This window comes from Bufo bufo, chromosome 6 (genome assembly GCF_905171765.1).
Source record: "Bufo bufo chromosome 6, aBufBuf1.1, whole genome shotgun sequence".
Lineage (NCBI taxonomy): Eukaryota > Metazoa > Chordata > Amphibia > Anura > Bufonidae > Bufo > Bufo bufo.
In genome coordinates this window covers 370631842-370658079 of record NC_053394.1, presented here as the reverse complement: position 1 = coordinate 370658079, position 26238 = coordinate 370631842, and the positions used below count along the sequence as shown (strand labels likewise).

At 43.8% G+C, this 26238-nt stretch overlaps 11 non-coding genes across 11 annotated transcripts; all 11 read right to left on the bottom strand.

Moving 5' to 3' along the window:
• Positions 1-53: 53 nt before the first annotated feature.
• Positions 54-125, bottom strand: TRNAP-UGG. Its single transcript has one exon. It is a non-coding gene; the product is annotated as a tRNA-Pro (tRNA).
• A 1661-nt stretch (positions 126-1786) lies between these two features.
• TRNAP-CGG lies at positions 1787-1858 on the bottom strand. Its single transcript has one exon. It is a non-coding gene; the product is annotated as a tRNA-Pro (tRNA).
• Positions 1859-2661: 803 nt separating this feature from the next.
• Positions 2662-2733, bottom strand: TRNAP-UGG. The gene has a single exon. It is a non-coding gene; the product is annotated as a tRNA-Pro (tRNA).
• Positions 2734-4394: 1661 nt separating this feature from the next.
• On the bottom strand, positions 4395-4466 carry TRNAP-CGG. Its single transcript has one exon. It is a non-coding gene; the product is annotated as a tRNA-Pro (tRNA).
• Positions 4467-5268: 802 nt separating this feature from the next.
• TRNAP-UGG lies at positions 5269-5340 on the bottom strand. The gene has a single exon. It is a non-coding gene; the product is annotated as a tRNA-Pro (tRNA).
• A 1660-nt stretch (positions 5341-7000) lies between these two features.
• On the bottom strand, positions 7001-7072 carry TRNAP-CGG. The gene has a single exon. It is a non-coding gene; the product is annotated as a tRNA-Pro (tRNA).
• An 802-nt stretch (positions 7073-7874) lies between these two features.
• Positions 7875-7946, bottom strand: TRNAP-UGG. The gene has a single exon. It is a non-coding gene; the product is annotated as a tRNA-Pro (tRNA).
• Positions 7947-9590: 1644 nt separating this feature from the next.
• On the bottom strand, positions 9591-9662 carry TRNAP-CGG. Its single transcript has one exon. It is a non-coding gene; the product is annotated as a tRNA-Pro (tRNA).
• A 538-nt stretch (positions 9663-10200) lies between these two features.
• Positions 10201-10272, bottom strand: TRNAP-UGG. The gene has a single exon. It is a non-coding gene; the product is annotated as a tRNA-Pro (tRNA).
• Positions 10273-12944: 2672 nt separating this feature from the next.
• On the bottom strand, positions 12945-13016 carry TRNAP-UGG. Its single transcript has one exon. It is a non-coding gene; the product is annotated as a tRNA-Pro (tRNA).
• Positions 13017-22369: 9353 nt separating this feature from the next.
• Positions 22370-22441, bottom strand: TRNAP-CGG. The gene has a single exon. It is a non-coding gene; the product is annotated as a tRNA-Pro (tRNA).
• Positions 22442-26238: the final 3797 nt, after the last annotated feature.

The window sequence follows — 26238 nt, the reverse complement described above, 5'->3', positions numbered from 1 at the left end:
TGGGTAATAGGTGAGCAAAGGAAGAAAGCTAGGCTTCGAGACAAGGAAGTTAAGGGCTCGTCCGGGATTTGAACCCGGGACCTCTCGCACCCAAAGCGAGAATCATACCCCTAGACCAACGAGCCAAATACATCATCTTGTGCTAAAAAAAAGTGCTCTCACAGTTGCTAAGAGACACATTTGGTATCTGTCAGAAACAAACGTAGGATTGGCTTTTTCGGACTAACGTATTACTTAGGCTGTTAAGGAAAATATGAATAAAAATTAAAAAACCAAACCTGCAAAGTAAAAGGAAATTAAAAGATTAGAGGGTAAAAACCTAGTTTTTGGAGGAAAGGACCTGAGCCATTTCGTTACTAATAAAGCAAAGGCGTTATTTGAATAGTTTGGGATCAGTGATGAGCGGCAGGGGCAATATTTGAATTCGCAAATATTTTGTGAATATTCGTCATATATTCGCGAATTCAAGAATTCGTGAACTCCAGTCATTATTTTCTTGATTGCGAAAATTGACAATCGGAAAATTTGCGATACGAAGATTTGCGATCAACACTACTTCTAAAGTCAAAGATATTGCAGCCTTCTCATTGGCCCACAAGCAAGAAGTAGTGAGGGATCATGGGTACTGATGAAAAAAATCTAGAATATTCGCGATTACGAATATATAGCACTATATTCTAGATATTCGCAATTTCTCAAAGTGCCAATATACGAGATAAAAGTTCACAATTAGAATATTCGCGATCAACACTATTTGGGATCCACGACGTGACAGAATACTGCAGTGATTCTCTAAGAAGCCATGTGAACGTTCTTAAGGTGGTCAATGGTACCGCAGAAGGAGGAATTGCTATGATAACAAAAGGTTTAACGAATCGGTCAGGGACAAACAACAAAAACAATTCTTGTTGAGGGTAGTCAAGCATCACAGAATAGTCGTCACCAAGCTAACAAAAGAAGGGATTGCATCGTTCAATGTTGATTAATATAACACATGTTTTGCCTATCATACCACCTATTAATCTTAGTGTCGAGTTTTAATATTATTTTAAGTTTGTGATTTCTAGATTTCCCAATAAAAGTAATTAACATTGAAAAATCATATTTTTTGACTACTTTTACAATACTGATCAAAGTGTGCAACCTCTAAATATTATACAATCTTCTTGAAATTTGGCATATATATCTTTTACATCACTGAGACTCGGGGCGTAAGCAAAGTCTGCAAAAAGTTTACTTTATTTTTTTTTTCATTACAAAATGAAACACCCTAAGGTGTATATGGGGTATGATTCTCGCTCAGGGTGCGAGCAAAGAGCCAAAGACAGCACTTGGAGTTTTTAATATCTTTCCGAGTTTCACCACTCAAAATTGGCTGACATGTGCAGCGCTTGCTTGGTACATTCCAAACCAATTACCTAAGAGAAGAATCACAAGTGAACCGCAAGAGGGGATTTCAAAAGAAGGGGTTTGAGTGGGATTTGCAGTCGGGACCTCTCATACCCTTAGAACGAATCAGAATCATACCCATAGACCAACGAGCCTTGCTCTGCTTAACCGCTTGAGGGACATAAGGTTTTCTTTCATGTGTCAACATGCAAATGCCAAAAAGGGAAGGCTTATTTGGAGGAAATTGACAACAGGTGGCTACAGAAGAAAACTCGGTTTCTCTACAAGATGAGCAAGGGCTCGCCTGTAATCTCTGGGACGCTGATCCGGTTAATACCAAGAACTATGCTTTTCTACCGACAGTGATGGAAGGGGAATCCAAAAGCAAGGTTTCTCAGGGCTCGTCCGGGATTTGAACCCGGGACCTCTCGCACCCGAAGCGAGAATCATACCCCTAGACCAACGAGCCACAGATGACACATGCGACAGAGAGCTTGCTTGGTACCTACACAGGCAAATAAATAGGGGAAGCACTACAGATTCACCGCCACAGGAGCTTTCGAAATACTAGGCTTGCCCGAGATTTAAACCTAGGTCCTCTCACACCCTTACTGAGTATCCAGACCCTCGCCAGACGGGACACCCTGAGAATATCAACAAAATGCATTTTAACTATCCATATTTATTCACATGATTCATTATGAGAGCTTTAATGCCGGCATCAAGAGACTTACAAGGAGAAGACTACACTCAACATACAGAAGTGGAAGAAGATAACCGTTTTGGTACCAAGGGCTCGCTTGGTATTAATTTTCCTCGCATCCTAAGTTTGAATCATACCCCTTGACCAACTAGTGTGTTCTTTGAGAACAACAACGTTGGGCTTGCTTGGATTCCCACTTCTAAAGGCATCCAAGTTGAATTAGGCTACCCTTAGTAGAATGCTTCCGGAGAAAGACCTTTGTCCGTGACATGAAGCACGCTGCTCTGGTAAAGGTCAGGTGCAACGCTCTTGTGCAGATAACGAAGGCAAGGGAATTGGAAAGTACAGCTATAAGGGATCACGTGGGATTAGAAGACAGAACCTCCCACACCTAAAGAAAGAACCACACCGCTACACCAACAAAACTACTCTCGGTTACCGTCTTAAATAGGAGACGATTTTTCTGGCTGTTGTAAAGTAGCAAATGCCAAAAGAGGCAGGTTTTAAACTGTAAAATGGGTAATAGGTGAGCAAAGGAAGAAAGCTAGGCTTCGAGACAAGGAAGTTAAGGGCTCGTCCGGGATTTGAACCCGGGACCTCTCGCACCCAAAGCGAGAATCATACCCCTAGACCAACGAGCCAAATACATCATCTTGTGCTAAAAAAAAGTGCTCTCACAGTTGCTAAGAGACACATTTGGTATCTGTCAGAAACAAACGTAGGATTGGCTTTTTCTGACTAACGTATTACTTAGGCTGTTAAGGAAAATATGAATAAAAATTAAAAAAACAAACCTGCAAAGTAAAAGGAAATTAAAAGATTAGAGGGTAAAAACCTAGTTTTTGGAGGAAAGGACCTGAGCCATTTCGTTACTAATAAAGCAAAGGCGTTATTTGAATAGTTTGGGATCAGTGATGAGCGGCAGGGGCAATATTTGAATTCGCAAATATTTTGTGAATATTCGTCATATATTCGCGAATTCAAGAATTCGTGAACTCCAGTCATTATTTTCTTGATTGCGAAAATTGACAATCGGAAAATTTGCGATACGAAGATTTGCGATCAACACTACTTCTAAAGTCAAAGATATTGCAGCCTTCTCATTGGCCCACAAGCAAGAAGTAGTGAGGGATCATGGGTACTGATGAAAAAAATCTAGAATATTCGCGATTACGAATATATAGCACTATATTCTAGATATTCGCAATTTCTCAAAGTGCCAATATACGAGATAAAAGTTCACAATTAGAATATTCGCGATCAACACTATTTGGGATCCACGACGTGACAGAATACTGCAGTGATTCTCTAAGAAGCCATGTGAACGTTCTTAAGGTGGTCAATGGTACCGCAGAAGGAGGAATTGCTCTGATAACAAAAGGTTTAACGAATCGGTCAGGGACAAACAACAAAAACAATTCTTGTTGAGGGTAGTCAAGCATCACAGAATAGTCGTCACCAAGCTAACAAAAGAAGGGATTGCATCGTTCAATGTTGATTAATATAACACATGTTTTGCCTATCATACCACCTATTAATCTTAGTGTCGAGTTTTAATATTATTTTAAGTTTGTGATTTCTAGATTTCCCAATAAAAGTAATTAACATTGAAAAATCATATTTTTTGACTACTTTTACAATACTGATCAAAGTGTGCAACCTCTAAATATTATACAATCTTCTTGAAATTTGGCATATATATCTTTTACATCACTGAGACTCGGGGCGTAAGCAAAGTCTGCAAAAAGTTTACTTTATTTTTTTTTTCATTACAAAATGAAACACCCTAAGGTGTATATGGGGTATGATTCTCGCTCAGGGTGCGAGCAAAGAGCCAAAGACAGCACTTGGAGTTTTTAATATCTTTCCGAGTTTCACCACTCAAAATTGGCTGACATGTGCAGCGCTTGCTTGGTACATTCCAAACCAATTACCTAAGAGAAGAATCACAAGTGAACCGCAAGAGGGGATTTCAAAAGAAGGGGTTTGAGTGGGATTTGCAGTCGGGACCTCTCATACCCTTAGAACGAATCAGAATCATACCCATAGACCAACGAGCCTTGCTCTGCTTAACCGCTTGAGGGACATAAGGTTTTCTTTCATGTGTCAACATGCAAATGCCAAAAAGGGAAGGCTTATTTGGAGGAAATTGACAACAGGTGGCTACAGAAGAAAACTCGGTTTCTCTACAAGATGAGCAAGGGCTCGCCTGTAATCTCTGGGACGCTGATCCGGTTAATACCAAGAACTATGCTTTTCTACCGACAGTGATGGAAGGGGAATCCAAAAGCAAGGTTTCTCAGGGCTCGTCCGGGATTTGAACCCGGGACCTCTCGCACCCGAAGCGAGAATCATACCCCTAGACCAACGAGCCACAGATGACACATGCGACAGAGAGCTTGCTTGGTACCTACACAGGCAAATAAATAGGGGAAGCACTACAGATTCACCGCCACAGGAGCTTTCGAAATACTAGGCTTGCCCGAGATTTAAACCTAGGTCCTCTCACACCCTTACTGAGTATCCAGACCCTCGCCAGACGGGACACCCTGAGAATATCAACAAAATGCATTTTAACTATCCATATTTATTCACATGATTCATTATGAGAGCTTTAATGCCGGCATCAAGAGACTTACAAGGAGAAGACTACACTCAACATACAGAAGTGGAAGAAGATAACCGTTTTGGTACCAAGGGCTCGCTTGGTATTAATTTTCCTCGCATCCTAAGTTTGAATCATACCCCTTGACCAACTAGTGTGTTCTTTGAGAACAACAACGTTGGGCTTGCTTGGATTCCCACTTCTAAAGGCATCCAAGTTGAATTAGGCTACCCTTAGTAGAATGCTTCCGAGAAAGACCTTTGTCCGTGACATGAAGCACGCTGCTCTGGTAAAGGTCAGGTGCAACGCTCTTGTGCAGATAACGAAAGCAAGGGAATTGGAAAGTACAGCTATAAGGGATCACGTGGGATTAGAAGACAGAACCTCCCACACCTAAAGGAAGAACCACACCGCTACACCAACAAAACTACTCTCGGTTACCGTCTTAAATAGGAGACGATTTTTCTGGCTGTTGTAAAGTAGCAAATGCCAAAAGAGGCAGGTTTTAAACTGTAAAATGGGTAATAGGTGAGCAAAGGAAGAAAGCTAGGCTTCGAGACAAGGAAGTTAAGGGCTCGTCCGGGATTTGAACCCGGGACCTCTCGCACCCAAAGCGAGAATCATACCCCTAGACCAACGAGCCAAATACATCATCTTGTGCTAAAAAAAAGTGCTCTCACAGTTGCTAAGAGACACATTTGGTATCTGTCATTAACAAACGTAGGATTGGCTTTTTCTGACTAACGTATTACTTAGGCTGTTAAGGAAAATATGAATAAAAATTAAAAAAACAAACCTGCAAAGTAAAAGGAAATTAAAAGATTAGAGGGTAAAAACCTAGTTTTTGGAGGAAAGGACCTGAGCCATTTCGTTACTAATAAAGCAAAGGCGTTATTTGAATAGTTTGGGATCAGTGATGAGCGGCAGGGGCAATATTTGAATTCGCAAATATTTTGTGAATATTCGTCATATATTCGCGAATTCAAGAATTCGTGAACTCCAGTCATTATTTTCTTGATTGCGAAAATTGACAATCGGAAAATTTGCGATACGAAGATTTGCGATCAACACTACTTCTAAAGTCAAAGATATTGCAGCCTTCTCATTGGCCCACAAGCAAGAAGTAGTGAGGGATCATGGGTACTGATGAAAAAAATCTAGAATATTCGCGATTACGAATATATAGCACTATATTCTAGATATTCGCAATTTCTCAAAGTGCCAATATACGAGATAAAAGTTCACAATTAGAATATTCGCGATCAACACTATTTGGGATCCACGACGTGACAGAATACTGCAGTGATTCTCTAAGAAGCCATGTGAACGTTCTTAAGGTGGTCAATGGTACCGCAGAAGGAGGAATTGCTATGATAACAAAAGGTTTAACGAATCGGTCAGGGACAAACAACAAAAACAATTCTTGTTGAGGGTAGTCAAGCATCACAGAATAGTCGTCACCAAGCTAACAAAAGAAGGGATTGCATCGTTCAATGTTGATTAATATAACACATGTTTTGCCTATCATACCACCTATTAATCTTAGTGTCGAGTTTTAATATTATTTTAAGTTTGTGATTTCTAGATTTCCCAATAAAAGTAATTAACATTGAAAAATCATATTTTTTGACTACTTTTACAATACTGATCAAAGTGTGCAACCTCTAAATATTATACAATCTTCTTGAAATTTGGCACATATATCTTTTACATCACTGAGACTCGGGGCGTAAGCAAAGTCTGCAAAAAGTTTACTTTATTTTTTTTTCATTACAAAATGAAACACCCTAAGGTGTATATGGGGTATGATTCTCGCTCAGGGTGCGAGCAAAGAGCCAAAGACAGCACTTGGAGTTTTTAATATCTTTCCGAGTTTCACCACTCAAAATTGGCTGACATGTGCAGCGCTTGCTTGGTACATTCCAAACCAATTACCTAAGAGAAGAATCACAAGTGAACCGCAAGAGGGGATTTCAAAAGAAGGGGTTTGAGTGGGATTTGCAGTCGGGACCTCTCATACCCTTAGAACGAATCAGAATCATACCCATAGACCAACGAGCCTTGCTCTGCTTAACCACTTGAGGGACATAAGGTTTTCTTTCATGTGTCAACATGCAAATGCCAAAAAGGGAAGGCTTATTTGGAGGAAATTGACAACAGGTGGCTACAGAAGAAAACTCGGTTTCTCTACAAGATGAGCAAGGGCTCGCCTGTAATCTCTGGGACGCTGATCCGGTTAATACCAAGAACTATGCTTTTCTACCGACAGTGATGGAAGGGGAATCCAAAAGCAAGGTTTCTCAGGGCTCGTGCGGGATTTGAACCCGGGACCTCTTGCACCCGAAGCGAGAATCATACCCCTAGACCAACGAGCCACAGATGACACATGCGACAGAGAGCTTGCTTGGTACCTACACAGGCAAATAAATAGGGGAAGCACTACAGATTCACCACCACAGGAGCTTTCGAAATACTAGGCTTGCCCGAGATTTAAACCTAGGTCCTCTCACACCCTTACTGAGTATCCAGACCCTCGCCAGACGGGACACCCTGAGAATATCAACAAAATGCATTTTAACTATCCATATTTATTCACATGATTCATTATGAAAGCTTTAATGCCGGCATCAAGAGACTTACAAGGAGAAGACTACACTCAACATACAGAAGTGGAAGAAGATAACCGTTTTGGTACCAAGGGCTCGCTTGGTATTAATTTTCCTCGCATCCTAAGTTTGAATCATACCCCTTGACCAACTAGTGTGTTCTTTGAGAACAACAACGTTGGGCTTGCTTGGATTCCCACTTCTAAAGGCATCCAAGTTGAATTAGGCTACCCTTAGTAGAATGCTTCCGAGAAAGACCTTTGTCCGTGACATGAAGCACGCTGCTCTGGTAAAGGTCAGGTGCAACGCTCTTGTGCAGATAACGAAAGCAAGGGAATTGGAAAGTACAGCTATAAGGGATCACGTGGGATTAGAAGACAGAACCTCCCACACCTAAAGAAAGAACCACACCGCTACACCAACAAAACTACTCTCGGTTACCGTCTTAAATAGGAGACGATTTTTCTGGCTGTTGTAAAGTAGCAAATGCCAAAAGAGGCAGGTTTTAAACTGTAAAATGGGTAATAGGTGAGCAAAGGAAGAAAGCTAGGCTTCGAGACAAGGAAGTTAAGGGCTCGTCCGGGATTTGAACCCGGGACCTCTCGCACCCAAAGCGAGAATCATACCCCTAGACCAACGAGCCAAATACATCATCTTGTGCTAAAAAAAAGTGCTCTCACAGTTGCTAAGAGACACATTTGGTATCTGTCAGAAACAAACGTAGGATTGGCTTTTTCGGACTAACGTATTACTTAGGCTGTTAAGGAAAATATGAATAAAAATTAAAAAAACAAACCTGCAAAGTAAAAGGAAATTAAAAGATTAGAGGGTAAAAACCTAGTTTTTGGAGGAAAGGACCTGAGCCATTTCGTTACTAATAAAGCAAAGGCGTTATTTGAATAGTTTGGGATCAGTGATGAGCGGCAGGGGCAATATTTGAATTCGCAAATATTTTGTGAATATTCATCATATATTCGCGAATTCAAGAATTCGTGAACTCCAGTCATTATTTTCTTGATTGCGAAAATTGACAATCGGAAAATTTGCGATACGAAGATTTGCGATCAACACTACTTCTAAAGTCAAAGATATTGCAGCCTTCTCATTGGCCCACAAGCAAGAAGTAGTGAGGGATCATGGGTACTGATGAAAAAAATCTAGAATATTCGCGATTACGAATATATAGCACTATATTCTAGATATTCGCAATTTCTCAAAGTGCCAATATACGAGATAAAAGTTCACAATTAGAATATTCGCGATCAACACTATTTGGGATCCACGACGAGACAGAATACTGCAGTGATTCTCTAAGAAGCCATGTGAACGTTCTTAAGGTGGTCAATGGTACCGCAGAAGGAGGAATTGCTCTGATAACAAAAGGTTTAACGAATCGGTCAGGGACAAACAACAAAAACAATTCTTGTTGAGGGTAGTCAAGCATCACAGAATAGTCGTCACCAAGCTAACAAAAGAAGGGATTGCATTGTTCAATGTTGATTAATATAACACATGTTTTGCCTATCATACCACCTATTAATCTTAGTGTCGAGTTTTAATATTATTTTAAGTTTGTGATTTCTAGATTTCCCAATAAAAGTAATTAACATTGAAAAATCATATTTTTTGACTACTTTTACAATACTGATCAAAGTGTGCAACCTCTAAATATTATACAATCTTCTTGAAATTTGGCACATATATCTTTTACATCACTGAGACTCGGGGCGTAAGCAAAGTCTGCAAAAAGTTTACTTTATTTTTTTTTTCATTACAAAATGAAACACCCTAAGGTGTATATGGGGTATGATTCTCGCTCAGGGTGCGAGCAAAGAGCCAAAGACAGCACTTGGAGTTTTTAATATCTTTCCGAGTTTCACCACTCAAAATTGGCTGACATGTGCAGCGCTTGCTTGGTACATTCCAAACCAATTACCTAAGAGAAGAATCACAAGTGAACCGCAAGAGGGGATTTCAAAAGAAGGGGTTTGAGTGGGATTTGCAGTCGGGACCTCTCATACCCTTAGAACGAATCAGAATCATACCCATAGACCAACGAGCCTTGAGGGACATAAGGTTTTCTTTCATGTGTCAACATGCAAATGCCAAAAAGGGAAGGCTTATTTGGAGGAAATTGACAACAGGTGGCTACAGAAGAAAACTCAGTTTCTCTACAAGATGAGCAAGGGCTTGCCTGTAATCTCTGGGATGCTGATCCGGTTAATACCTAGAACTATGCTTTTCTACCGACAGTGATGGAAGGGGAATCCAGAAGCAAGGTTTCTCAGGGCTCGTCCAGGATTTGAACCCGGGACCTCTCGCACCCGAAGCGAGAATCATACCCCTAGACCAACGAGCCACAGATGACACATGCGACAGAGAGTTTGCTTGGTACCTACACAGGCAAATAAATAGGGGAAGCACTACAGATTCACCGCCACAGGAGCTTTCGAAATACTAGGCTTGCCCGAGATTTAAACCTAGGTCCTCTCACACCCTTACTGAGTATCCAGACCCTCGCCAGACGGGACACCCTGAGAATATCAGCAAAATGCATTTTAACTATCCATATTTATTCACATGATTCATTATGAGAGCTTTAATGCCGGCATCAAGAGACTTACAAGGAGAAGACTACACTCAACATACAGAAGTGGAAGAAGATAACCGTTTTGGTACCAAGGGCTCGCTTGGTATTAATTTTCCTCGCATCCTAAGTTTGAATCATACCCCTTGACCAACTAGTGTGTTCTTTGAGAACAACAACGTTGGGCTTGTTGGATTCCCACTTCTGGCTGTTGTAAAGTAGCAAATGCCAAAAGAGGCAGGTTTTAAACTGTAAAATGGGTAATAGGTGAGCAAAGGAAGAAAGCTAGGCTTCGAGACAAGGAAGTGAAGGGCTCGTCCGGGATTTGAACCCGGGACCTCTCGCACCCAAAGCGAGAATCATACCCCTAGACCAACGAGCCAAATACATCATCTTGTGCTAAAAAAAAGTGCTCTCACAGTTGCTAAGAGACACATTTGGTATCTGTCATTAACAAACGTAGGATTGGCTTTTTCGGCCTAACGTATTACTTAGGCTGTTAAGGAAAATATGAATAAAAATTAAAAAACCAAACCTGCAAAGTAAAAGGAAATTAAAAGATTAGAGGGTAAAAACCTAGTTTTTGGAGGAAAGGACCTGAGCCATTTCGTTACTAATAAAGCAAAGGCGTTATTTGAATAGTTTGGGATCAGTGATGAGCGGCAGGGGCAATATTTGAATTCGCAAATATTTTGTGAATATTCGTCATATATTCGCGAATTCAAGAATTCGTGAACTCCAGTCATTATTTTCTTGATTGCGAAAATTGACAATCGGAAAATTTGCGATACGAAGATTTGCGATCAACACTACTTCTAAAGTCAAAGATATTGCAGCCTTCTCATTGGCCCACAAGCAAGAAGTAGTGAGGGATCATGGGTACTGATGAAAAAAATCTAGAATATTCGCGATTACGAATATATAGCACTATATTCTAGATATTCGCAATTTCTCAAAGTGCCAATATACGAGATAAAAGTTCACAATTAGAATATTCGCGATCAACACTATTTGGGATCCACGACGTGACAGAATACTGCAGTGATTCTCTAAGAAGCCATGTGAACGTTCTTAAGGTGGTCAATGGTACCGCAGAAGGAGGAATTGCTCTGATAACAAAAGGTTTAACGAATCGGTCAGGGACAAACAACAAAAACAATTCTTGTTGAGGGTAGTCAAGCATCACAGAATAGTCGTCACCAAGCTAACAAAAGAAGGGATTGCATCGTTCAATGTTGATTAATATAACACATGTTTTGCCTATCATACCACCTATTAATCTTAGTGTCGAGTTTTAATATTATTTTAAGTTTGTGATTTCTAGATTTCCCAATAAAAGTAATTAACATTGAAAAATCATATTTTTTGACTACTTTTACAATACTGATCAAAGTGTGCAACCTCTAAATATTATACAATCTTCTTGAAATTTGGCATATATATCTTTTACATCACTGAGACTCGGGGCGTAAGCAAAGTTTGCAAAAAGTTTACTTTATTTTTTTTTTCATTACAAAATGAAACACCCTAAGGTGTATATGGGGTATGATTCTCGCTCAGGGTGCGAGCAAAGAGCCAAAGACAGCACTTGGAGTTTTTAATATCTTTCCGAGTTTCACCACTCAAAATTGGCTGACATGTGCAGCGCTTGCTTGGTACATTCCAAACCAATTACCTAAGAGAAGAATCACAAGTGAACCGCAAGAGGGGATTTCAAAAGAAGGGGTTTGAGTGGGATTTGCAGTCGGGATCTCTCATACCCTTAGAACGAATCAGAATCATACCCATAGACCAACGAGCCTTGCTCTGCTTAACCGCTTGAGGGACATAAGGTTTTCTTTCATGTGTCAACATGCAAATGCCAAAAGGGGAAGGCTTATTTGGAGGAAATTGACAACAGGTGGCTACGGAAGAAAACTCGGTTTCTCTACAAGATGAGCAAGGGCTCGCCTGTAATCTCTGGCACGCTGATCCGGTTAAGACCAAGAACTATGCTTTTCTACCGACAGTGATGGAAGGGGAATCCAAAAGCAAGGTTTCTCAGGGCTCGTTCGGGATTTGAACGCGGGACCTCTCGCACCCTAAGCGAGAATCATACCCCTAGAATAACGAGCCACAGACGGCACATGCTACAGAGAGCTTGCTTGGTACCTACACAGGCAAATAAATAGGGGAAGCACTACAGATTCACCGCCACAGGAGCTTTCGAAATACTAGGCTTGTCCGAGATTTAAACCTAGGTCCTCTCACACCCTTACTGAGTATCCAGACCCTCGCCAGACGGGACACCCTGAGAATATCAACAAAATGCATTTTGCGCTATCCATATTTATTCACATGATTCATTATGAGAGCTTTAATGCCGGCATCAAGAGACTTACAAGGAGAAGACTACACTCAACATACAGAAGTGGAAGAAGATAACCGTTTTGGTACCAAGGGCTCGCTTGGTATTAATTTTCCTCGCATCCTAAGTTTGAATCATACCTCTTGACCAACTAGTGTGTTCTTTGAGAACAACAACATTGGGCTTGCTCGGATTCCCACTTCTAAAGGCATCCAAGTTGAATTATGCTACCTTTAGTAGAATGCTTCCGGAGAAAGACCTTTGTCCGTGACATGAAGCACGCTGCTCTGGTAAAGGTCAGGTGCAACGCTCTTGTGCAGATAACGATGGCAAGGGAATTGGAAAGTACAGCTATAAGGGATCACGTGGGATTAGAAGACAGAACCTCCCACACCTAAAGAAAGAACCACACCGCTACACCAACAAAACTACTCTCGGTTACCGTCTTAAAGAGGAGACGATTTTTCTGGCTTTTGTAAAGTAGCAAATGCCACAAGAGGCAGGCTTAAAACTGTACTATGGGTAATAGGTGAGCGAAGGAAGAAAGCTAGGCTTCCGGACAAGGAAGTTAAGGGCTCGTTTACCGTCTTAAAGAGGAGACGATTTTTCTGGCTTTTGTAAAGTAGCAAATGCCATAAGAGGCAGGCTTAAAACTATACTATGGGTGAGCGAAGGAAGAAAGCTAGGCTTCCGGACAAGAAAGTTAAGGGCTCGTCCGGGATTTGAACCCGGGACCTCTCGCACCCAAAGCGAGAATCATACCCCTAGACCAACGAGCCATAGACATTAGCTTGTGCTTTCTTTAGCGTTCTGAGTTTCGTGACTCGAACTTCACTGAGGTGGAGGGTTTGCCTGGTGATTTCTAGTTTTCCCAATAAAAGTAATTAACATTGAAAAATCATATTTTTATGCCTATTTTTACAAAACTGATGAAAGTGTGCAACTTCAAAATATTATACAATCTTCTTATAATTTGTCATATATATATTTTACAACACTGAAACTCTGAGCGTAAGCAAAGTCTGCAAAAAGTTTACATTTTATTTTTTTTCATTACAAAGTGAAACACCCTAAGGTGTATATGGGGTATGATTCTCGCTCAGGGTGCGAGCAAAAAGCCAAAGACAGCACTTGGAGTTTTTAATATCTTTCCGAGTTTCACTACTCAAATTGTCTGACATGTGCAGCGCTTGCTTGGTACATACCAAACCAATTACCTAAGAGAGGAATCACAAGTGAACCGCAAGAGGGGATTTCAAAAGAAGGGGTTTGAGTGGGATTTGCAGTCGGGACTTCTCATACCCTAAGAACGAACCAGAATCATACCCATAGACCAACGAGCCTTGCTCTGCTTAACCGCTTGAGGGACATAAGGTTTTCTTTCATGTGTCAACATGCAAATGCCAAAAGGGAAGGCTTATTTGGAGGAAATTGACAACAGGTGGCTACAGAAGAAATCTCGGTTGCTCTACAAGATGAGCAAGGGCTCGCCTGTAATCTCTGGCACGCTGACCCTGTTAAGACCAAGAACTATGCTTTTCTACCGACAGTGATGGAAGGGGAATCCAAAAGCAAGGCTTCTCAGGGGTCGTTTGGGATTTGAACCTGGGACCTCTTGCACCCTAAGCGAGAATCATACCCCTAGATTGATGAGCCTCAATCGGCACACTCCTGCTACAGAGAGCTTGCTTGGTATCTAAAAAGTCTAATACATAGGGGAAGCACTACAGATTCACTGTGACAGGAGCTTTCGAAATACTAGGCTTGTACGAGATTTAAACCTAGGTCCTCTCACACCCTTACTGAGTATCCAGACCCTCGCCAGACGGGATATCCTGAGAATATCAACAAAATGCATTTTGCGCTATCCATATTTATTTACATGATTCATTATGAGAGCTTTAATGCAGGCATCAAGAGACTTACAAGGAGAAGACTACACTCCACATACAGAAGTGGAAGAAGTTAATTGTTTTGGTACCGAGGGCTCGCTTGATATTACTATTCCTCGCATCCTAAGTTTGAATCATACCCTTTGACCAACTAGTGTGTTCTTTGAAAACAACAACGTTGGGCTTGCTCGGATTCCCACTTCTAAAGGCATCCAAGTTGAATTAGGCTACCCTTAGTAGAATGCTTCAGGAGAAAGACTTTGTCCGTGACATGAAGCACGCTGCTCTGGTAAAGGTCAGGTGCAACGCTCTTGTGCAAATAAAGATGGCAAGGGAATTGGAAAGTACAGCTATAAGGGATCACGTGGTATTAGAAGACAGAACCTCCCACACCTAAATAAAGAACCACACCGCTAAACCAACAAAACTACTCTCGGTTACCGTCTTAAAGAGGAGACGATTTTTCTGGCTTTTGTAAAGTAGCAAATGCCACAAGAGGCAGGCTTAAAACTGTACTATGGATAATAGGTGAGCGAAGGAAGAAAGCTAGGCTTCCGGACAAGAAAGTTAAGGGCTCGGTTACCGTCTTAAAGAGGAGACGATTTTTCTGGCTTTTGTAAAGTAGCAAATGCCATAAGAGGCAGGCTTAAAACTATACTATGGGTGAGCGAAGGAAGAAAGCTATGCTTCCGGACAAGAAAGCTAAGGGCTCGTCCGGGATTTGAAGCCAGGACCTCTCGCACCCGAAGCGAGAATCATACCCCTAGACAAACGAGCCATAGACATCAGTTTGTGCTTTCTTTAGCGTTCTGAGTTTCGTCACTCGAACTTCACTGAGGTTTAGGGTTTGCATGGTACCTACAACGGCAACTACATAAGATAAGCGATACAGGATTAACTCTAAGGGGAGTTTTTAAAAGAGCAGCTTCGTCCAGCACTTCAGGTCCAGACCGCTTGCACCCTAAGCCAGCATAAAACCCCCAAGACCAATGAGTTAAACTGTGGAAACCGGAAGACGAAAACTGCTTTTCGTCTTCAGGGCTGGTTGGGGATTTTAACCTACCCCTTACAGGATCTGAGTTGAATTAAGGTACCCTGCCACAGGGGTAGTTCTTGAGAAACACTTCTGTCAGAAATGAGAAGGAAGCTTCTCTGGTAAAGACAATTAACATTGCTTTTCTACAGATAATGATTGCAAGGGAACCCAAAATCGCACTTTTTAGGGCTCGTGCAGGATATGAATCTGGGACCGCTCACACCGAAAGTAGAAAATCGCGCCTCTAGAGCAACGAACCTACTTTGGCTGGGTTCACATGAGCGGATGCCGTGCGTGGCATCCGCTCCGTGAAAGAGTGCCAAGACCCGATGCAGACTGCAGAGGCACGGAGCATTAACATGACTGATAATGCTCCGTGCCTCTCTGTGACCTCTTTACTACGAAATCACAGTGACAACTGTGATTTCGTAGTAAAGAGGTCACAGAGAGGCACGGAGCATTATCAGTCATGTTAATGCTCCATGCCTCTGCAGTCTGCATCGGGTCTTGGCACTCTTTCAAGGAGCGGATGCTACGCACAGCATCCGCTCGTGTGAACCCAGCCTTTCCCTCACTTTCTCCAGGTGGGTATGATTTTCTCTCTTTTGTAAACCTCCAAATTCCACAGGGTGTCGGCTTATTATGGAAAAAACTAACAATAGGTGTATTAGGTTGTTTCATTTTTCCAAAGATGTTATTTTCATATGACTTTGCTTACGCCCCGAGTCTCAGTAATGTAAAAGATATACCATATTGTTCGCCCTATAAGACGCACCGGCCCATAAGACGCACTTGGTTTTTGGGGAGGAAAATAGGAAAAAAAATGGTGGGTTTGGAACTAATGGTGGTCTGTGGATGGCACTATTACTGGAGATCTGTGGATGACGGACACTGTTATGGGGATCTGTGGATGACGGACACTGTTATGAGGGGATCTGTGGATGACTGACACTGTTATGGGGGGATCTGTGGATGACGGACACTGTTATGGGGGGATCTGTGGATGACGGACACTGTTATGGGGGGGATCTGTGGATGACGGACACTATTATGGGGGGATCTGTGGATGACGGACACTATTATGGGGGGATCTGTGGATGATAGACACTGTTATGGGGAGGGATCTGTGGCTTACACTGTTACAGGGGGATCTGTGGCTGGCACTGTTACAGGGGGGATCTGTGGATGGCACTGTTACAGGGAAGATCTGTGGCTGGCACTGTTACAGGGGGGATCTGTGGATGGCACTGTTATATATGTGCCATCCACAGACCCCCCCACCCCATAATAGTGAGATCCACAGACTCCCCCAGCCCATAACAGTGCCATCCACAGACCCCCCCGACCCATAACAGTGCCATCCACAGACACCCCCAGCCCATAACTGTGCCATCCACAGATGTCCCCCATAAAAATGTCATCCACAGATCCCCCCCCCCCGCCGCCGCCGCTCCGGTATACTAATATAAGATGTCTTATTCAATTAATAGTTATTAAACATGCCCCCCAACTCCTAATAGTACCTTAAATCCTAACAGCTTCTGTACAATGCCGGCAGGCAGGCCGGGCGGCCGGCGCGTCCCTCACTGACGTCACTTGCCTGCGCCGCCTGCTTCATTCATAAAGTAGGCGGCGCAGGCACGTGACATCAGGGAGTTACGCTGAAGCCCGCCCGGCCTGCCTGCATTCTACAGAAGCTGTTAGGATGTAAGGTAGACAGGTTGGCATCAGCAGGAGCTGCTCAAACCCACATGCAGTTGTGCATATATATAGGGGAGCAAATCCTGCACTTGTGGCCCGTTGCTAATGGCAATCCCCAGCAAAATGCATACAATGGAGGATGCCCGTGGCGAACCACAAGTACCACAATAGACATCCTACACAAGGTAACAAGTGCGGATGTGATAATTAATATAACAATATAACAAAACAATAACAAACATAGGTGCACTCTGCAGTCTCACTAATTCTCAAACTGATTTTAAAATTGAGAGATTAGTCAACATGTCCTACGGTGTAGAACATGTCTTAAGCCCGGACACCACGACAAGGTTTCTCAAGTAGCCCGGGACCCTACACTCTCCTACCTGAGCCATATGGGCGATACCAGGAGCCAGTGGGCAAATTACAGGAGCATAGGGCCGACTCGCAAACAACTCACCAGTTACCTCCAGCATGTGGCCATGCTTGCAATGGGAGGAGGGAGGAGTCTGTGAGTCCCACTCAAGACTTGCTGATATAGCCCAGGCTTCACAGGTGCACCTAAATGTGACCTGTAGATGGAAAACAGGCACATTTAAATAGGAGTTTATACACCTCCAGGAATCTATATATACAAACTAAGAAGACGGGTTGGCATCAGCAGGAGCTGCTCAAACCCACATGCAGTTGTGCATATATATAGGGGAGCAAATCCTGCACTTGTGGCCCGTTGCTAATGGCAATCCCCAGCAAAATGCATACAATGGAGGATGCCCGCGGCGAACCACAAGTACCACAATAGACATCCTACACAAGGTAACAAGTGCGGATGTGATAATTAATATAACAATATAACAAAACAATAACAAACATAGGTGCACTCTGCAGTCTCACTAATTCTCAAACTGATTTTAAAATTGAGAGATTAGTCAACATGTCCTACGGTGTAGAACATGTCTTAAGCCCGGACACCACGACAAGGTTTCTCAAGTAGCCCGGGACCCTACACTCTCCTACCTGAGCCATATGGGCGATACCAGGAGCCAGTGGGCAAATTACAGGAGCATAGGGCCGACTCGCAAACAACTCACCAGTTACCTCCAGCATGTGGCCATGCTTGCAATGGGAGGAGGGAGGAGTCTGTGAGTCCCACTCAAGACTTGCTGATATAGCCCAGGCTTCACAGGTGCACCTAAATGTGACCTGTAGATGGAAAACAGGCACATTTAAATAGGAGTTTATACACCTCCAGGAATCTATATATACAAACTAAGAAGACAGGTTGGCATCAGCAGGAGCTGCTCAAACCCACATGCAGTTGTGCATATATATAGGGGAGCAAATCCTGCACTTGTGGCCCGTTGCTAATGGCAATCCCCAGCAAAATGCATACAATGGAGGATGCCCGCGGCGAACTACAAGTACCACAATAGACATCCTACACAAGGTAACAAGTGCGGATGTGATAATTAATATAACAATATAACAAAACAATAACAAACATAGGTGCACTCTGCAGTCTCACTAATTCTCAAACTGATTTTAAAATTGAGAGATTAGTCAACATGTCCTACGGTGTAGAACATGTCTTAAGCCCGGACACCACGACAAGGTTTCTCAAGTAGCCCCTATATATATGCACAACTGCATGTGGGTTTGAGCAGCTCCTGCTGATGCCAACCTGTCTTCTTAGTTTGTATATATAGATTCCTGGAGGTGTATAAACTCCTATTTAAATGTGCCTGTTTTCCATCTACAGGTCACATTTAGGTGCACCTGTGAAGCCTGGGCTATATCAGCAAGTCTTGAGTGGGACTCACAGACTCCTCCCTCCTCCCATTGCAAGCATGGCCACATGCTGGAGGTAACTGGTGAGTTGTTTGCGAGTCGGCCCTATGCTCCTGTAATTTGCCCACTGGCTCCTGGTATCGCCCATATGGCTCAGGTAGGAGAGTGTAGGGTCCCGGGCTACTTGAGAAACCTTGTCGTGGTGTCCGGGCTTAAGACATGTTCTACACCGTAGGACATGTTGACTAATCTCTCAATTTTAAAATCAGTTTGAGAATTAGTGAGACTGCAGAGTGCACCTATGTTTGTTATTGTTTTGTTATATTGTTATATTAATTATCACATCCGCACTTGTTACCTTGTGTAGGATGTCTATTGTGGTACTTGTGGTTCGCCGCGGGCATCCTCCATTGTATGCATTTTGCTGGGGATTGCCATTAGCAACGGGCCACAAGTGCAGGATTTGCTCCCCTATATATATGCACAACTGCATGTGGGTTTGAGCAGCTCCTGCTGATGCCAACCTGTCTTCTTAGTTTGTATATATAGATTCCTGGAGGTGTATAAACTCCTATTTAAATGTGCCTGTTTTCCATCTACAGGTCACATTTAGGTGCACCTGTGAAGCCTGGGCTATATCAGCAAGTCTTGAGTGGGACTCACAGACTCCTCCCTCCTCCCATTGCAAGCATGGCCACATGCTGGAGGTAACTGGTGAGTTGTTTGCGAGTCGGCCCTATGCTCCTGTAATTTGTCCACTGGCTCCTGGTATCGCCCATATGGCTCAGGTAGGAGAGTGTAGGGTCCCGGGCTACTTGAGAAACCTTGTCGTGGTGTCCGGGCTTAAGACATGTTCTACACCGTAGGACATGTTGACTAATCTCTCAATTTTAAAATCAGTTTGAGAATTAGTGAGACTGCAGAGTGCACCTATGTTTGTTATTGTTTTGTTATAAGAATGTAAGGTACTATTAGGAGTGAGGGGGCATGTTTAATAACTAGTAATTGAATAAGACATCTTATATTAGTATACCTGAGCGGCGGGGCGGGGCTGTACTAAAAATTGTCCTCTTCACTAAACAGTTGAATATTCCTCAACAAGAATTGAAAGGAATGAAATGGGTTGCACATTTTGTCAGCCTCATATATGTTCGCTTTTTGCACGAGGCAATTGTAAGTCGATGGGCTCCAAAGAATTATTTGGATATGCTACAGCTTCTGAGCACTTACTCAGATGCAGACGTAAAAAAAATTGCTCTCACAGTTGCTAAGAGACACATTTGGTATCTGTCAGAAACAAACGTAGGATTGGCTGTTTTGGACTAATGTATTACTTAGGCTGTTAAGGAAAATATGAATAAAAATTAAAAAACCAAACCTGCAAAGTAAAAGGAAATGAAACGATTACAGGGTTAAAACCTAGTTTTTGAAGGAAAAGACCTGAGCCATTTTGTTACTAATAAAGCAAAGACGTTCTTTGTATAGTTTGGGATCAGTGATGAGCGGCAGGGGCTATATTTGAATTTGTAAATCTTTGGGTAAATATTCATCATATATTCGCGAATTCGAGAATTAGTGAAATCCAGTCATTATTTTCTTGATTGCAAAAATTGACAATCGGAAAATTTGCGATACGAAAATTTGCGATCAACACTACTTCTAAAGTCAAAGATATTGCAGCCTTCTCATTGGCCCACAAGCAAGAAGCAGTTAGTGATCATGGGTACTGATGAAAAAAAATCTAGAATATTCGCAATTGCGAATATATAGCACTATATTCTAGATATTCACAAATTCTCAAAGTGCCAATATTCGAGATGAAAATTCACGATTAGAATATTCACGATCAACACTATTTGGGATCCATGACGTGACAGAATACTGCAGTGATTCTCTAAGAAGCCATGTGAACGCTCTTAAGGTGGTCAATGATACCACAGAAAGAGGAATTGCTCTGATAAAAAAGGTTTAACGAATCGGTCAGGAACAAACAACAAAAACAATTCTTGTTGAGGGTAGTTAAGCGTCACAGAAAAGTCGTCACCAAGCTAACAAAAGAAGGGATTGCATCGTTCTAAGTTGATTAAAATAACACATGTTTTGCCTATCATACCACCTATTAATCTTAGTGTCGAGTTTTAATATTACTTTAAGTTTGTGATTTCTAGTTTTCCCAATAAAAGTAATTAACATTGAAAAATCATATTTTTAAGCCTACTTTTACAAAACTGATGAAAGTGTGCAACCTCAAAATATTATACAATCTTCTTATAATTTGTCATATATATATTTTACAACACTGAGGCTCTGAGCGTAAGCAAAGTCTGCAAAAAGTTTACATTTATTTATTTTTTTCATTACAAAGTGAAACACCCTAAGGTGTATACGGGGTATGATTCTCGCTCAGGGTGCGAGCAAAAAGCCAAAGACAGCACTTGGAGTTTTTAATATCTTTCCGAGTTTCACCACTCAAAATTGGCTGACATGTGCAGCGCTTGCTTGGTACATACCAAACCAATTACCTAAGAAAAGAATCACAAGTGAACCGCAAGAGGGGATTTCAAAAGAAGGGGTTTGAGTGGGATTTGCAGTCGGGACTTCTCATACCCTAAGAACGAACCAGAATCATACCAATAGACCAACGAGCCTTGCTCTGCTTAACCGCTTGAGGGACATAAGGTTTTCTTTCATGTGTCAACATGCAAATGCCAAAAGGGAAGGCTTATTTGGAGGAAATTGACAACAGGTGGCTACAGAAGAAAACTCGGTTTCTCTACAAGATGAGCAAGGGCTCGCCTGTAATCTCTGGCACGCTGACCCGGTTAAGACCAAGATCTATGCTTTTCTACCGACAGTGATGGAAGGGGAATCCAAAAGCAAGGCTTCTTAGGGGTCATTTGGGATTTGAACCTGGGACCTCTCGCACCCTAAGCGAGAATCATACCCCTAGATCGATGAGCCTCAGACAGCACACTCCTGCTACAGAGAGCTTGCTTGGTACCTACAAAGTCAAATACATAGGGGAAGCACTACAGATTCACCGTCACAGGAGGTTTCGAAATACTAGGCTTGTACGAGATTTAAACCTAGGTCCTCTCACACCCTTACTGAGTATCCAGACCCTCGCCAGACTGGGCACCCTGAGAATATCAACAAAATGCATTTTGCGCTATCCATATTTATTCACATGAATCATTATGAGAGCTTTAATGCCGGCATCAAGAGACTTACAAGGAGAAGACTACACTCAACATACAGAAGTGGAAGAAGATAACCGTTTTGGTACCGAGGGCTCGCTTGGTATTACTATTCCTCGCATCCTAAGGGCTTTCTCGAATTCCCACTTCTAAAGGCATCCAAGTTGAATTAGGCTACCCTTAGTAGAATGCTTCCGGAGAAAGACTTTGCCCGTGACATGAAGCAAGATGCTCTGGTAAAGGTCAGGTGCAACGCTCTTGTGCAAATAAAGATGGCAAGGGAATTTGAAAGTACAGCAATAAGGGATCACGTGGTATTAGAAGACAGAACCTCCCACACCTAAAGAAAGAAACAAACCGCTACACCAACAAAACTACTCTCGTTTACCGTCTTAAAGAGGATACGATTTTTCTGGCTTTTGTAAAGTAGCAAATGCCACAAGAGGCAAGCTTAAAACTGTACAATGGGTAATAGGTGAGCGAAGGAAGAAAGCTAGGCTTCCGGACAAGAAAGTTAAAGGCTCATCCAGGATTTGAACCCGGGACCTCTCGCACCCGAAGTGAGAATCATACCCCTAGACCAACGAGCCATAAACAGCAGCTTGTGCTTACTTTAGCGTTCTGAGTTTCGCCACTCGAACTTCACTGAGGTGGAGGGCTTGCCTGGTACCTTCAACGGCAACTACATAAGATAAGCAATACAGGATTAACTCTAAGGGGAGTTTTTAAAAGAGCAGCCTGGTCCAGCACTTCAGGTCCAGACCGCTTGCACCTAGAGTTGAGCGAACACCTGAATGTTCGGGTTCGAGAAGTTCGGCCGAACTTCCCGGAAATGTTCAGGTTCGGGATCCGAACCCGATCCGAACTTCGTCCCGAACCCGAACCCCATTGAAGTCAATGGGGACCCGAACTTTTCGGCACTAAAAAGGCTGTAAAACAGCCCAGGAAAGGGCTAGAGGGCTGCAAAAGGCAGCAAAATGTAGTTAAATCCCCTGCAAGCAAATGTGGATAGGGAAATGAATTAAAATAAAAATAAAATAAATAAAAATTAACCAATATCAATTGGAGAGAGGTCCCATAGCAGAGAATCAGGCTTCATGTCAGCAGAGAATCAGTCTTCATGTCATAGCAGAGAATCAGGCTTCACGTCACCCAAAACTGGAACAGTCCATTGTCAGATATTTAGGCCCCGGCACCCAGACAGAGGAGAGAGGTCCCATAGCAGAGAATCATGCTTCATGTCAGCAGAGAATCAGTCTTCATGTCATAGCAGAGAATCATGCTTCACGTCACCCACCACTGGAACAGTCCATTGTCACATATTTAGGCCCAGGCACCCAGGCAGAGGAGAGAGGTCCCATAGCAGCGAATCTGGCTTCATGTCAGCAGAGAATCAGTCTTCATGTCATAGCAGAGAATCAGGCTTCATGTCACCCACCACTGGAACAGGCCACTGTCAGATATTTTTAGGCCCCGGCACCCAGACAGAGGAGAGAGGTCCCATAACAGAGATTCAGGCTTCATGTCAGCAGAGAATCAGTCTTTATGTCATAGCAGAGAATCAGGCTTCATGTCACCCACCACTGGAACAGGCCACTGTCAGATATTTTTAGGCCCCGACACCCAGACAGAGGAGAGAGGTCCCATAACAGAGATTCAGGCTTCATGTCAGCAGAGAATCAGTCTTCATGTCATAGCAGAGAATCAGCCTTCATGTCACCTACCACTGGAACAGGCCACTGTCAGATATTTTTAGGCCCCGGCACCCAGACAGAGGAGAGAGGTCCCATAACAGAGATTCAGGCTTCATGTCAGCAGAGAATCAGTCTTCATGTCATAGCAGAGAATCAGGCTTCACGTCACCCACCACTGGAACAGTCCATTGTCACATATTTAGGCCCAGGCACCCAGGCAGAGGAGAGGTTCATTCAACTTTGGGTTGCCCCGCAAAATAATGGTAAAATGAAAATAAAAATAGGATTGAATGAGGAAGTGCCCTGGAGTACAATAATATATGGTTAAGGGGAGGTAGTTAATGTCTAATCTGCACAAGGGATGGACAGGTCCTGTGGGATCCATGCCTGGTTCATTTTTATGAACGTCAGCTTGTCCACATTGGCTGTAGACAGGCGGCTGCGTTTGTCTGTAATGATGCCCCCTGCCGTGCTGAATACACGTTCAGACAAAACGCTGGCCGCCGGGCAGGCCAGCACCTCCAAGGCATAAAAGGCTAGCTCTGGCCACGTGGACAATTTGGAGACCCAGAAGTTGAATGGGGCCGAACCATCAGTCAGTACGTGGAGGGGTGTGCACAGGTACTGTTCCACCATGTTATTGAAATGTTGCCTCCTGCTAACACGTTCCGTATCAGGTGGTGGTGCAGTTAGCTGTGGCGTGGTGACAAAACTTTACCACATCTCTGCCATGCTAACCCTGCCCTCAGAGGAGCTGGCCGTGACACAGCTGCGTTGGCGACCTCTTGCTCCTCCTCTGCCTTCGCCTTGGGCTTCCCCTTGTTCCCCTGTGACATTTGGGAATGCTCTCAGTAGCGGGTCTACCAACGTGCGCTTGTACTCGCGCATCTTCTTATCACGCTCCAGTGCAGGAAGTAAGGTGGGCACATTGTATTTTTACCGTGGATCCAGCAGGGTGGCAACCCAGTAGTCCGCACACGTTAAAATGTGGGCAACTCTGCTGTCGTTGCGCAGGCACTGCAGCATGTAGTCGCTCATGTGTGCCAGGCTGCCCAGAGGTAAGGACAAGCTGTCCTCTGTGGGAGGCGTAACGTCATCGTCCTGCGTTTCCCCCCAGCCACGCACCAGTGATGGGCCCGAGCTGCGTTGGGTGCCACCCCGCTGTGAACATGCTTCATCCTCATCCTCCTCCACCTCCTCCTCATCCTCGTCCTCCTCGTCTCGAAGAGACTGGCCTTAAAGTGCTAAAAATGACCCCTCTTCCTCCTCCTCCTCCTGGGCCACCTCCTCTTCCATCATCGCCCTAAGTGTTTTCTCAAGGAGACATAGAATTGGTATTGTAACGCTGATAACGGCGTCATCGCACTGGCCATGTTGGTGGAGTACTCGAAACAGCGCAACAGGGCACACAGGTCTCGCATGGAGGCCCAGTCATTGGTGGTGAAGTGGTGCTGTTCCGCAGTGCGAATGACCCGTGCGTGCTGCAGCTGAAACTCCACTATGGCCTGCTGTTGCTCGCTTAGTCTGTCCAGCATGTGCAAGGTGGAGTTCCACCTGGTGGGCACGTCGCATATGAGTCGGTGAGCGGGAAGGCCGAAGTTACGCTGTAGCGCAGACAGGCGAGCAACGGCAGTATGTGAACGCCGGAAGCGCGAACAGACGGCCCGCACTTTATGCAGCAGCTCTGACATGTCGGGGTAGTTGCGAATGAACTTCTGCACCACCAAATTCAGCACATGCGCCAGGCAAGGGATGTGCATCAAATCGGCTAGTCCCAGAGCTGCAACGAGATTTCGCCCATTATCGCACACCACCAGGCCGGGCTTGAGGCTCACCGGCAGCAACCACTCGTCGGTCTGTTGTTCTATACCCAGCCACAACTCCTGTGCGGTGTGGGGCCTGTCCCCCAAACATATGAGTTTCAGAATGGCCTGCTGACGTTTACCCCGGGCTGTGCTGAAGTTGGTGGTGAAGGTGTGTGGCTGACTGGATGAGCAGGTGGAAGAAGAGGAGGAGGAAGCTGAGTAGGAGGAGGAGGAGACAGAAGGCAAAGAATGTTGCCCTGCGATCCTTGGCGGCGGTAGGACGTGCGCCAAACAGCTCTCCGCCTGGGGCCCAGCCGCCACTACATTTACCCATTGTGCAGTTAGGGAGATATAGCGTCCCTGGCCGTGCTTACTGGTCCACGTATCTGTGGTTAGGTGGACCTTGCCACAGATGGCGTTGCGCAGTGCACACTTGATTTTATCGGATACTTGGTTGTGCAGGGAAGGCACGGCTCTCTTGGAGAAGTAGTGCCGGCTGGGAACAACATACTGTGGGACAGCAAGCGACATGAGCTGTTTGAAGCTGTCTGTGTCCACCAGCCTAAATGACAGCATTTTATAGGCCAGTAGTTTAGAAATGCTAGCATTCAGGGCCAGGGATCGAGGGTGGCTAGGTGGGAATTTACGCTTTCTCTCAAATGTTTGTGAGATGGAGAGCTGAACGCTGCCGTGTGACATGGTTGAGATGCTTGGTGACGCAGGTGGTGGTGTTGGTGGTACATCCTATGTTTGCTGGGCGGCAGGTGCCAACGTTCCTCCAGAGGCGGAGGAAGAGGCCGAGGTGGCAGCAGCAGAAGAGGCCGAGGCGGCAGCAGCAGAAGAGGTAGCAGGGGGAGCCTGAGTGACTTCCTTGTTTTTAAGGTGTTT